The 13966-nt window shown below is 36.5% G+C and overlaps 2 long non-coding RNA genes across 2 annotated transcripts in view; one reads left to right on the top strand and one right to left on the bottom strand.

Annotated features, from left to right (window-relative positions):
- The first annotated feature begins 4732 nt into the window (after positions 1 to 4732).
- The window catches only part of LOC148737817 (uncharacterized), a 10499-nt gene continuing 1265 nt past the window's right edge, over positions 4733 to 13966 (top strand). The window contains exon 1 of the long non-coding RNA XR_015996896.1: positions 4733 to 5251. This is a non-coding gene — a long non-coding RNA (uncharacterized LOC148737817). The remainder of the gene's footprint in view (positions 5252 to 13966) is intronic.
- LOC148737818 (uncharacterized) overlaps positions 6780 to 13966 on the bottom strand; it is a 7325-nt gene continuing 138 nt past the window's right edge. Inside the window, exons 1-3 of the long non-coding RNA XR_015996894.1 lie at positions 8631 to 13966; positions 8205 to 8276; positions 6780 to 7641 (exon numbers count right to left, since the gene is read on the bottom strand). The exon at positions 8631 to 13966 is cut by the window's right edge and continues 138 nt beyond it. This is a non-coding gene — a long non-coding RNA (uncharacterized LOC148737818). The remainder of the gene's footprint in view (positions 7642 to 8204; positions 8277 to 8630) is intronic.

Genomic DNA, 13966 nt, shown 5'->3' on the forward strand with positions numbered 1-13966 from the left:
TTGAGGATAATCTTCATCATAACAAAGAATGGTATTATAAATCGAATTACGTATGATGCACGATCCTCGCAGTAGATAGCGCTATTTAAGCAATAGCGAAAATCAGATTAGTTAATTTTATAGCGTCATTAGAGACAATATATTCTATGGAGTCAATCATTAGCATTGTTGAGATAACGTGATTTCAACTGTATCAAATACCGCAGTTCCGACTATATGAACTTCGTATATTTCATTGTATCTTATAAATCGAATTGTTTTGCAACACATCTCTGAGTCGTTCGAATAACCGAACCTTACACTTTCTCTTGAGACTTTACTTTTATGCCAAATGCTGATACATTAAATTAAGAGAAAAAAGTTTACATCCTTAAGCCGAAGTTAATTTTATAGCGTCATTAGAGAAAATATTTTCTATGGAGTCAATCATTAGCATTGTTGAGATAACGTGATTTCAACTGTGCGTTTCCGTTTGATAAACTAATTCAAGAAATCATTGTTTTAGAATTAAGGACAGGTTTGAATTACTGGGTAAAAGAATAGCACATAGAATCGTATTCTGCATAAATGCAAGCGAGAAGCTGGTGAATACGATGACCTATAGTCAGTACTGTTTATATTTCTTAAACCGGCGTTGTAGGTATTCATTTGATGTATGCCTACTGGGCAGAATTCGGTTTTCTCTGTTGGATCGTACTCATTTACGAGCTCAAAGGAGGCTTATATTGTTGAAAAGATATGACTGGTACTCCTCAAAGACACGAAAGAAAGCAAAACGCTGCAAAAGAAAATTCACAAGAGACTAGGAATGGTGTTGCAGAGGAAGAAATCATTTCGCTAGGAGTCAGAGTTGGTATATCATAGTGAAAAACACCTTCTGTCCCATTCTGAACTACCAGACTGGCCTTGCGGAAGTTAATTTTCATCCAGTTTCCACAAACCACCGATGCATGTTTTAGATACTGCTTTAAGAGTATCTTTAAACTTCACAGTGAAACGGGTAATAAATATTTGGACTCATTTGATTGGTTTTATTGTGTTTGTGTGTATTACATCGTACATGCTTGTGCGACCCGTCACTGTCGCTAATCCATTCCCTGGAGACTGGCACGAGAAACTTGTCTTTAGCTGCTTCATTGTCGGCGCAATCTTGTGTTTGGGAGTTTCCTGGATTTTTCACACTGTTTACTGCCATTCTGGCAAAGACGGTTCCCAAGATCATTTTTCGAAGGTAAGCTTGCCTGTATTTCTGTAACTTAACATGTCATATTTTTCCACGCTGAGGAATGGTGCAGTCACTCGGAGGCTTGAACTGGGTTCATTCGTAAATCTTGTCTTAATGGAGTCTCGATTATATCCGCGTTTCTTTAATAACAAGAACGTTAAAGAAGATGAGCGAAAAAAAAGAGCCAGCGTGCAATAAAGTTAGTATAATAACTGTTACATTATTCAACCACTCATTCGGCTCGGTCAGTCAGTCAGTCAGTCAATCTCCATCTGATAGCAGTTAGTCAGTCATTCAATCAGTTAACAGATCGGTCAAACAAAATCTCGTTTTCAGTCGGTCGGTGAGTCAGTCAGTAACATAGTCAGTCAGTCAGTCAGTCAATTGGTCAGTCAGTCAGTCAGTCAACCAGTCGGTCAGTCAGTCAGTCAATCAGTCAGTCAGCCAGTTTGTCAGTCAGTCAGTCGGTCAATCAGTCCGTCAGTCAGTCAACCAGTCGGTCAATCAATCAGTCAGTGAGTAAGCCAGTCAGTCAGTCTTAAAGTCAGTCAGCCCTTCAGTCAGTAAGCAAGTCATACTATCATTTACTCAGCTTTTCAACCAAGTGATCATTTAGCAGGCTACATAGTCAACCCGCTGTTTGACCTGTCTACAAATCAGTTGTTAGTTAGTTACCCTGTCCAGCTAGTGCGCCATTTCCTCCCTTAGTTTCTACGAGAAAGTCTAAGATGATGTACTTACGAAATTACATACATACATACATTTTATTGAACACATCTCCGTCTGGGGCTTTTTAGTGAACAATTACATAATTGACATACTTGGTACTATACATACAAAACTAACTAATAACCCGTTATATACAACATAAATTACTTATAACTTAAAAATAGAATGCTTCTTTAAATAAAGAGTCATTCAGGAGATACCTTTTCAAAGCTCTCTTAAAAGAAGCTGGGTTTTCATATAGTTTCAATCTTGGGTCAAGTTTATTCTAGATGGCTACGCTTCTATAATAAAAGATCCTCTGACCTCTTGTAGTTTTAAAAAGGGGAATGTTAAGTTGTTGAAAGTTCCTTGTTATACGCCCAGATACGCTGCCTCTATTTACCAGCTCGGATGTCAAATATTCAGGCGCTTGGCCCGTTATACATTTAAATGATAAGGTAGCTTCACGATAGTACAGGATTGTTTTTACCGGTAGCCAGCGTAGATTCCTTAATGTGGAAGAAATATGATCATACTTCTTTACATTGCAAATGATGCGGTCGGCAAAGTTTTGAACATATTGTAGCTTATGAACATTACAAGCTGATGTGGACAACCATACTGACGAACAGTAGTACATCTTACTAAAAGCAACTGCGTTAATTATAGTTTCAAGCAGATCTTTGTTAAAAGCGAATCTAATACGGCTTAGTTGGGATACTTTCGACATGCAGGATGAGACAGTCGCAGAGATATGATTGTCAAAGGATAGTGTGGGATCGAAACTGACACCAAGGTCTCTGACTGTTTGAGCTGGGATGATTTCCTTTCCAAGCAGGGAAAATTTAAAGTCTGGTACTTTAAGAGATATTCTTCGACTGCCAAGGACCATCAGCTTAGTCCTCTCAGCATTAAGCATTAAGCAATTGTCGAAACACCAATCGCGTATCCGTTGCAGATCAGAGTTCACTCTTTCTATAGCTTGAGTAGAATCATTCGCACTAAAGGATAATAGAAGCTTTGTGTCATCCACATAGCACTCAGTTGAACAATCCTGACAGATGTTTGGCTAATGATAAATGATAATGCTCCTAGTACACTCCCTTGCGGTACACCACTGACCACTGGTAATCTTTCAGATAATACAGAGTTGATGCGGACTGCTTGTCTTCTTTGAGAAAGACAGCATTCGACCATTGAAGTGCAGAAGATGATAAACCAATGTCCTTTAGTTTCTTTAGAAGAATCACGTGGTTGATAGTGTCAAAGGCTTTACTCATATCAAGATATACGATTGCAGTGATTTTTTTCTGGTCGATAGCGCGAGGAATAAAATCAGTAGTAGAGATCAGTGCTGTTTCAGTTGAATGCCATCTTTTGTTGCCCCTTTGTTTCGCTGATATTCTTTGATTAGTTGTTAAATATGAAGACAGCTGATTTAATGCCGCTCTTTCGCATATCTTAGAGAGTATTGGGAGCCGCGATATTGGTCTATAGTTGTTAGCTTCTTCGTGATCTCCATTCTTGAGAATTGGCTAAACTTCGGAAATTTTCCAAGAAGCTGGAAAAACACCACTTTCAAGAGAGGCAATAATGATGGAGGTGACACAAGGAGCGATGGTCTGCGGCAAACTCTCCTTAATTACACGATATGGTACTTTGTCAATTCCTGGAGCTTTGTTGTTAGGTATTGAATTAACAATGTCTGTAACCTGAGAGCATTCCACCGAGGTAAAGAGAACTGTTCTGAAGTTGGATAGTTTCTCGGAATGAAGGTGTCCGGAGCGGGCGCGTAATTAAATTTGTCAGCGAGAAGTTGATTTTTTTCTATCGTAGATTTCACAACCGAGCTCAAAGAACCTGTTAAATGCGTTTGCTACGGTTTGATCATCTGTAGTAAGACTCTTGACATTCATGGGCTGTTTTGGAATACATGACCTGATTGTTTTCCAAATGCTTCTAGTGTTGTTGGAATTCTGTCTTATTTGTTTTTCAACGAATTCCCTCTGTCCGAACCGTATTTGTGCGAGCCGTATATAAATTCGTTTGATCAAATGTTGATGTGCTTTGTTCCATTTGATTTTCAAAGCTCCATTACGCAGGGATGTAGTTTGACCCTCTATGAACTAGTTATCGCTTGATCTCTTTTGATAACTTCCCAAAAAGTAAACGATCTGTACACGAATTATTTAAATAATATTTTGCTTTCCTTATTGGTATGATCTGATTTTTAAAGATTAATTGCGAGATGTTTGCGAAGAGGTGTAGGGTGGAGGAAAGACCCAGAATGTTAGGACATGACTTGGTGCCCATGGCTCTCACATGGGTATAGGGGAATCCTTGTTTACAATATTTGCCTTATTAGCATAAGCAATTCAGTTTCTGATGGAGCTAAAAATAAATCAGTTCTGAATATCGAAAGGTCAAAGTACGATTAACTCGGCCAATGAATACGAGCCTGATGCATTGAATATTTTTTGTGCAACACGGGTTTAAAAACTCAAAATTTTACATAGAATGTATGAGCTTATTAGCGCTTTTGCCACCCAGAAATTTTGCAGTTTTTGATGGACTATTTCTCCTTGAATATTACACCCAAAGAGCTAAAAATTTCACCATGTATTAAGGTTTTTTAGCTCTTTAGCTGCCTGAAGTCAATTTATATCTAACATGCTTCCTTCTTTACGCAAAGCCGTATGCAAATGAGCAAAAATGTAGACAATGACGTCAGCATGAATCCACTATACAGAAGTCTCGCGCAAGGTTTCTCCTGAGGCAATCATGTGGCTGCAAGGAATTTTTGCTCCGTCTTCCGTGTTCATGCACATTTCCTTGTCATCTTTAGCAAGCGCGGTAGCCCTGATTCTGATCGTTAAGTGAAGAGGTGCGCTTGTAATATTCCGTCAAAAGAGGGAATTTTTGGGAAAAAATTATCACGATATAAAAGAAATCGGCAAAATTCAAGTAAATAAACCATGCCGTAACACCTAAACCATTTAAGTTTTTCCGGCCATCAAAGGAGGCAATCTGGTATTGCTTATGGGATCGTTTGCGCGTCAGTCAAAATGGCGCCTAATCATGAACGTACGCGCTGTGACAGCCAGACACTGATAATCTCGGCTATTACAGCCCTTAAGTATCTTCTGACACTTCACTTTTTGAAGCTGCTTTGCGTCGAAAACAGCGAGTGTGATAGTGTCTACGAAGTCCTTCCAAAAGAACGTGAAGCGTACACGAGGGGTTACTTGGCGCTTCGCTCGCTTGTTAGGAAAAATTCAGCTTGTGTTGATGCGGGAAGCAGACAGCTTACGATCACAAGTAAGGCTCTTAACATGTATTTTAACCACACTTCAAGTAACATACGCAGCAATGGTAAAGTGTTGTTTTCTAAAGATATATGTCTCTTGAGATCACAGCAAAAGGTGCCAAAGATCGATCAATGCGTTACTTCTTTTGTGAACGCGCTCTAGTGCCTCTATCTTTTGCATTTGAAAGAAAGCCCCATGCGATTAAAACGATTAAGTAGACGTTACTTAAGATGAGAGATTTGATTTTACTCGCTAGGACTTCCAGAGTGCAAGTTAACTTCGTGTGAAGCAATAGTAACCCAATCAAGAAATTCAAGGGTGCGACATCTATTCATGGCGACCACCAATTAATCTTATATACGGCATGGCTTTAAAAACTTTTAATGTTTCCACCTTTTCACTCGTGTTCAATTGACCTGAATTTACAGTGAATGGTTTGAACCAGGGAATAGCAGTCAGTGGCTTAGGACATTTGAAATAAGAGTCAACTGGCTCTTCCTTTCACTCAAATCTTTAAGGGGTTGGTTGCCATCACCCATAACAGTCTATCCCAGAGCCACCGTTATTCAGATGATAACACTTCATACTTTTATTATGCAACTGTCCAAAACTGTTATTTTGGATTTACTGTCTAGAACCTTGTCTGGCTCTTTGAGCACATTTGAGTCTCCACAAAATGACCATGGTAAGGTTTCTATGGATTAAAAATTAATAAGAATAGGAAGTTTGGGATTAGGAGGAAAACAACAAAAAAGACACCTTTTGATCAAACTGTGATATTCTTACTTTATTAAAACGCAGGAATCTTTTGTAATTAATTGAATTGAAGGGAAACACACACCACAACATTTTAACTCAGCAAGAATGAAATTTTAAACAGAACTTAGGTGCTAATTTCCTTTAAAGAATTGGAAACAGTATTGAAAGATTTACAAGTAATGACTCAAAAAGTTTCAAATTGATGAAAAACACAGAAGTGAATTTGAGACAACTCAAACATTCCACCTTTTTCCTAAATAGGAACCTTAACTCAGCCTCAAATCAATGCCTGCCTGCCTGCCTGCCCACCAAAACTCCAGCCAAACACTTACGCACCATCTCCAAACACCATAACAACCACCCTATTCCTCTTTACCCAAGTTAAAACCCTCACCCTAGCCTGTAACCCTCCCTGTCTCTAACCCAAACCCATTTAATCCCAACCCATCCCAACATTTTACCTTCCCAACCTGCCATGATCCTTTTCAGTTATAGCCGCATTTGTAAACCCCCGCCCACAATACTAGCTCTCCCTCCGTCCCAATCTGTTTCTTAGTCCTTACCATCACCACCACTCCACCACCCATACCTTCCACCCAAAAAATTTGAGTTATCTCAAACCTACTTTGCTTTGACATCAGTCTGTTATATGGGAACAACATTCTAAATTTCCTCCTGAATGTCTGACAACCTCTAAATTAGTGTAATATTATATGATATATTCAAATATAAAGTTCTTTACTTAATATATGCTTTTTTGGATCTAACTACATGCAGAATTGCTACAGAAGTCATTTATTAAACCTTTTCAGCAGTTTTTAGAGTTGAATTAATCTATATAACATGTTGATTGAGAAATCTGAACTTTAACCCCAGCTAAGTACTTCAAGAAAATTGTAATGTGCTATGACTTGAATCATTTTCCCCCCCAAAAAAAAACCTTGTTAATTTTGGATTTTATCCCCTGACCTGAAACACTCAGATTTCTCTTTAGAAGTAATTAGTGGATTAAAAGGTTAGTTGTTAGATTATAAGCTTTAAAGAATATTATGGAGAGCTCAGAATGTTCCAAGTGCAAAATGCCCAAATTTTGGAAATGTCATGTTTTAATTTCCAACACCCCTGATTTTAATTCAAGTCTAAGCATGTTTTCTTGGACACAAAAAATTATTTTACACCAAGTTAAAGTTTTTGATAGTTGTTGATTGTCATTCAGCTAGGTGAAATGTGTGTTACATTGTACAACATATTGAGAGCATCTAATTAGTTCTTGCAGTATCAATTTTGGATAAAAAATTTTGGCAAGGAAGCTTTTGGTTTTTATTCAAATTCTCCTGGTCAGCGCCTTCGGAAATTTCAAGAAAAAAGTATGGAGAAAATGCACACTAATCTTAAGGTGTAAGAGGTGATTGCACCATGGCTGGACATGTAAACCCAAAAAAAACCCGCATGGGGAAGAAATGGGGACCATGTTCCCCAAACCTGTGCTATGGTGATTAAAACTTTGGGGTTTGAAGGTTGCTTAACAGTGTTTTACCCTAAAATGTTTTACTACTGTAATTACACAGCCTTTGTTTGTTAGCATCCTTTATAAAAATGCCTTATCTTCTTCTTAGTCACCAGTAGTTACATTTGTAGAGGCTGAAAAGATAAAAATAAAACAGCAGATAATTTTAATAATGTTGTAAAGACAGTAGTGTTAGTTAAGTGCTAAATTTTTGTAACCTATTTTGAATTATTTAATTGGAATGTTAATTTTGCCAACAATCAAAATTTTCACACACAGTTATATCTTTTAATGTACATTTGCTGCTTGGGTTGATGTACTGTATTGAGAGCATCTGCAGATTCTTTGAATTCAAAGTGGAAGAACACACTAACACTCTGTGAAGTGTATGCCAATGATAACAATACCTCAAGGTACTGTGCCAAAACTCTTTTAAATGTTAAAATCACATTATCTAATTTTTTCGTTAAAAATAACGTAGCAGCAGTGTAAGGAATATATGATTTGTTTTGTTTGAAGATGTAGATTTTTGTTAAAGGATGTTACAAGAGATTTGAAAGTTTAAGTCCTAAGCAATGAATCTGTATGATTGCTGGATACTTTCTCTGAAATTATTTTGTCTTATGAATAGTGATTGTCTCTTCCTTGTTCTTGTAGTGCAGCTTACATCCTAAAAATTCAAAGGGAAAGGACCAACCTTTAAGTCTTTTTTTCCAGCATGAGGCTTTTTAGCTGCTAAGGACTGTTTGCTCATGACTGGTCTGATAGGCTGTCAAATGGGTATGACCAGAACAAGAATTATATGCCATTTTGGGATTCATGCAGTCTCTATATATTTCAAGAGTGTGATAAGTTTTTTTTTTTAAGTTCCTTTGCCTAACAACTTCTATCTGACAAGTTTGGGTACTCTCATTACCTGTTTGCTGGATATTGTAGTGATATTATTTGGGAGAGTTATATGTTGATATTTCCTTGAGGTAAAGGGTTCAATGCTGACCTGGATAGGATCTATGAATTCCTTCTGGTTGATTTTGGTGCTTTCAAATGATCAGATTTCCTGGAAACTATTTGAAGCCTTCAGGCTGTTCTGCATACTGTATTTGTGACAGTTAAGCTTACTTACCTTTTGAATTGGCTGAGAATGAGCGTCTGAGCTGGAAAAATAATAAGAATTTGTTTGTTTGTTTGTCTGTAGTCTGAATTCCTTTTCCTATTATTAATCTAGTTGTTTGCCCTGGAAATAAGACGTCAAGCTCCCAATATAAAAATGTTACCAAGACTAACCTTGTTTTGATGAGAAATAGACAGAAATAAGAGGCATAAGTAGCACTCACCTTTTTTACTGTTAAAAAAATGTTTGAGAACATACTGCATGGTTAGTAATATGATGAGTTATAGAATATATAAGAGGTATTATTGATACTCAACTTTTTTGCTGTTAAAAAAAATGTTTGAGAACATACTGATTAGGAACATGATGGGTTATAGACTGATACAAGAAGTATTATTGATACTCACCTTATTTGCTGTTTAAAAAAATATTTGAGAACATACTGATTAGGAACATGATGGGTTATAGACTGATACAAGAAGTATTATTGATACTCACCTTATTTGTTGTTTAAAAAAATGTTTGAGAACATACTGATTAGGAACATGATGGGTTATAGACTGATATAAGAAGTATTATTGATACTCACCTTATTTGCTGTTTAAAAAAATGTTTGAGAACATACTGATTAGGAACATGATGGGTTATAGACTGATATAAGAAGTATTATTGATACTCACCTTATTTGCTGTTTAAAAAAATATTTGAGAACATACTGATTAGGAACATGATGGGTTATAGACTGATACAAGAAGTATTATTGATACTCACCTTATTTGCTGTTTAAAAAAATGTTTGAGAACATACTGATTAGGAACATGATGGGTTATAGACTGATATAAGAAGTATTATTGATACTCACCTTATTTGCTGTTTAATAAGATGTTTGAGAACATACTGATTAGGAACATGATGGGTTATAGACTGATATAAGAAGTATTATTGATGCTCACCTTATTTGCTGTTTAAAAAAATGTTTGAGAACATACTGATTAGGAACATGATGGGTTATAGACTGATACAAGAAGTATTATTGATACTCACCTTATTTGCTGTTTAAAAAAATATTTGAGAACATACTGATTAGGAACATGATGGGTTATAGACTGATATAAGAAGTATTATTGATACTCACCTTATTTGCTGTTTAAAAAAATGTTTGAGAACATACTGATTAGGAACATGATGGGTTATAGACTGATATAAGAAGTATTATTGATACTCACCTTATTTGCTGTTTAATAAGATGTTTGAGAACATACTGATTAGGAACATGATGGGTTATAGACTGATATAAGAAGTATTATTGATACTCACCTTATTTGCTGTTTAATAAGATATTTGAGAACATACTGATTAGGAACATGATGGGTTATAGACTGATATAAGAAGTATTATTGATACTCACCATTTTTGCTGTTTAAAAAAATGTTTGAGAACATACTGATTAGGAACATGATGGGTTATAGACTGATATAAGAAGTATTATTGATACTCACCTTATTTGCTGTTTAATAAGATGTTTGAGAACATACTGATTAGGAACATGATGGGTTATTAAGACTGATATAAGAAGTATTATTGATACTCACCATTTTTGCTGTTTAAAAAAATGTTTGAGAACATACTGATTAGGAACATGATGGGTTATAGACTGATATAAGAAGTATTATTACACGACTCGGGCAGTCAGAGGGCCAATAACTAAAATCAACCAATCAAAATGCTCTATTGCCGGTCAATATTCTCTAAGTATTGGACCGGGCACTGTCCCGAATGGTCCTGAATGATACCGCACTTGTGTCCCTTTGAACTTCAGTCTTATAATAAATCTCGTATCAACCAAGCTTGCTCAGGACTGTACTGGAAGAATATCGGCCCTCAAGCTTTTTTGTACGGACCTCGCTGCACTCGGTCCATACTGTCAAGATCTCAGGCTGATATTCTCCCAGTACGGCCCTCGCACTTGGTTAATAAGATATATTTATTGATACTCACCTTATTTGATGTTTAAAAAAATGTTTGAGAACATACTGATTAGGAACATGATGGGTTATAGACTGATATAAGAAGAATTATTGATACTCACCTTTAATGCTATTAAAAAAAATGTTTGAGAACATACTGACTAATAACTTGATGATTATCCACTGATATCTGCATGTACATGTAGGAGGCATTAGTAGCACTCACCTTTTTTGCTGTTTGAAGAAATGTTTGTTGACATGGTGATAAATAACAAGTAAAGTGATGTATGTATTTGTAAGAGAATGATGGTGCAACCAAAATAGGCTAGTACACTTATCTTGTCCTGAAAAAAAAATGCAATAAATTAAGTGTCAGCCCCAAATAATAGCACTTTCCTTGTTCCTGAAAAAATTTAGTTGTTAGTAACTATGACTTTCTAATAAAATGACACACAGAGAGACAGTCTTTTTTTATTTTTTTTTTTTCTATGAACATCGTTCTTAAGTTTTCAATGAATTTGCATGTGTATATTTTGGTGACACATTAATTTTTTGTTATGTTATGGAACCATCAATCTTCAGGTCTGCTCCAAAAAATGGGCTCGGAGCTGCTATAATTAAATCCCTGAAAAGTAAATAAATTAGTAATCTTGTAGTTGAAGTCTAAAGTTAGGTTTCTGAAGAGGAATGACAGACACACAGGTTGTTTTTCTCTACTTTTTGAAAATATTACAACCAGTTGCTCGTTAAATTCTTGCTAAGGGTGGGATGCACTTTAAATTTCCTAAATGAAAAACTAAGCATCTGCAGAAACCTCAAGTGTTCCTGTGTCAGTTAAATGTCAACACCCCGATTGGAACACTCAGGGTGTCCCAGATCAGGTTTAAGAGGTTGGCTAGTTAACGAGTAAGGGTCGTTATCAAGCTCTTAGACAGTAAATTTGATGCCAATTGATGTTGAAATCGAAAGACAGAATGATAGCCATAGTGAATTTCAAACCGAAAGCCGAACTCGGAATAGAATAAAACACACCCACCTGATGACAACTTGGAGACCTTGCCCTACCTTTGTAAGGGTTGGTTGCTGCACACATCAGGCCTCTGTGATCCAACTTGTCAAGAGAAGAGTATTCTATTCCCCAACATTACGAAGACAGCTTGAAAGCTGAGTTTTTAAGACAATTGCTTTAATGTATGAACCAAAAGCAAATATTTTAACTGGGCCATTTCTTAAGACTAATATGAGGTTTCCTCTCCATTATGACTCCTCATCTGCTCCATAATGTTAGTTGATGTGTTCCATTTTTGCCCAGAATTTGAACTGACAGCTGTTATGCTATCAAACAATTATACAAGTAGTTTAGTGTCTGTCACCTAAGCTGGTGTGTGCAGTTCCCTATTTCCCACTAAATGAAGTCTTGTGTCCAAGTCTTGTTATTCTGCATTGGAGCTGATGTAGAGGTCTAAATTTTGCAGTTCTTGCCTCGTAGCTTTAAGTGTTTTAGTCTTCCATAGAAGTTGTAAGGAGGGATAAAGGTTCCAGTTCCCCTCCTAGTCTTAAGTCTTGTTGGTCTTCTAAAGGGGAGACGGAAGGACTTATTATACAAGTTCTTGCCTCTTGGGCTTAATTTTGTTGCCTTCCACAGGGGTTGAAGTGAAGGACTAGGTGGTGTTTGATGGACTTCGTATAGTTGCAGTTGATCCAGAGAAGGGACATGGTGTTTTAAGGGCTTAAGGCTGGTTTATTCTTGGTAGTAAGCAGCTGTAATGTTGTATTTCAAGTTAACCATTTTCTCTCTAGTTGCAAAGGGCCCAGTAAGATTAAAACTATGCAAAGGTTTAATAAGAGATATCCTTCTACAGCATGCCAAGTGTACTTTAACTTTTTGCACGTGATTGACTAGTTGGATAATTTGTTTTTTTTTTAAAGTTAACTGTTGATAACTTAGTCACTGAATTTTCTCTAGTGGCTTAATGCCCCCCCCAAAAACCTTGAATTATTTTTTTTTAAAATGAGACCAATACTCTGTCAATTTATTCTGAAAAACTGCCTTTAAATGCTTTGTTAACTAACTTCTATAGTAATTTACCCCTTAAATGTATTCAACTGTTTGAAATCTAAATTGTCTATTAGCAGGTAAAACGGTTACAAATATCTTCATGCTTTTGTTATTTTTTACCTGATTTTCCATAGCCTTGTGTTGATGATCTCACTAAAAAGATCACATGAAAATACCAAAGCATGCATGCTGTTATGTACACACACAAAGTTACAGTCAACTGCAACTTACCATCTGCAGAAAGAGCTTGAGATGAATAGAGTTCTCTTCTTCATATCTATCTTAACTGGTCCATGAGATCAGCTACAGCGTTATCTTTCCTGGAATTAGTAACGGTTAGTAATATCATCTTTTATCGAAGTGGAAATGTTAGCTCCCGAAAATTAGCTAGTCTCTTAAAGTGGTTTCTCAAACAGAGCGAGGGTCATTGAACTGCCAAACAGCACATTTGCCCCCGAAAATGGGCATCTTCATGCTGCCCTAGAAGAAAAGTTGAGTGCAATTTTGCCTCCAAATGGGCCCAGAAATCCTGAAATAAAAGATGTTAGTAGCACTTACCTTCTTTCTGGAAAAAATGTGGTATTAGTTAATGTTATGTTAAATGTACTTTGTAGCCAATTTATTTCAGAGTAAGACACAAAAACACAGAGTTTTGCGATTTTTTTATTTTTGAAAATGTTACATGAATCGTTTTATTATTTAATCGTCTAGGGTAGGATGCGCTTTCCTATAATTATGAAAAATTTAGCATCTGTGGAAACCTCAAGTGTTCTTGTGTCAGTAAATGTTGACATCCCGATTAGAACATTAATGGTGTCCCAGATGGTAGCTAGCTAGCGATTCAAGGTCGTTACCAAGCCTAGATACGGTAAATTGGATGCCAATATGTGTTGAAATCGAAGGCTGGAGTGATAGCCGAAGTGAATTTGAAGCTGAAAGCCGAACTCGGAATAAAATAAAACCCACTCACCTGGTGACATCTGGCAGACCTTGCCCTACCTTTCTGTGGGTTGGTTGCTGTGCACATGAGGCTGGGATGTTGAGTGAGGAGTTGATTTTGCAAAATTTGGTGACAGCCTGTAAGCTGACTTGTCAAAAAATTGGCTCAATGTATGATTCAAAAGCAAATATTAATACTGGGTCATTTCTTCAAACTATATTATGTTGTCTCTTCTCCATTGTGATTCCTTTTCTGCTCCATGATGTTGGTTGATGTGTTGTATTTTCGATATTAATTGGCCTGCAATTTGGACTGACAGCTATTATGCTGTCAAAATACAGCATACACTTAGCCTAGTTTATTTTCTCTGTGACCTAAGCTG

This window comes from Stylophora pistillata, chromosome 2 (genome assembly GCF_964205215.1).
Source record: "Stylophora pistillata chromosome 2, jaStyPist1.2, whole genome shotgun sequence".
Taxonomy (NCBI): Eukaryota; Metazoa; Cnidaria; class Anthozoa; order Scleractinia; family Pocilloporidae; genus Stylophora; species Stylophora pistillata.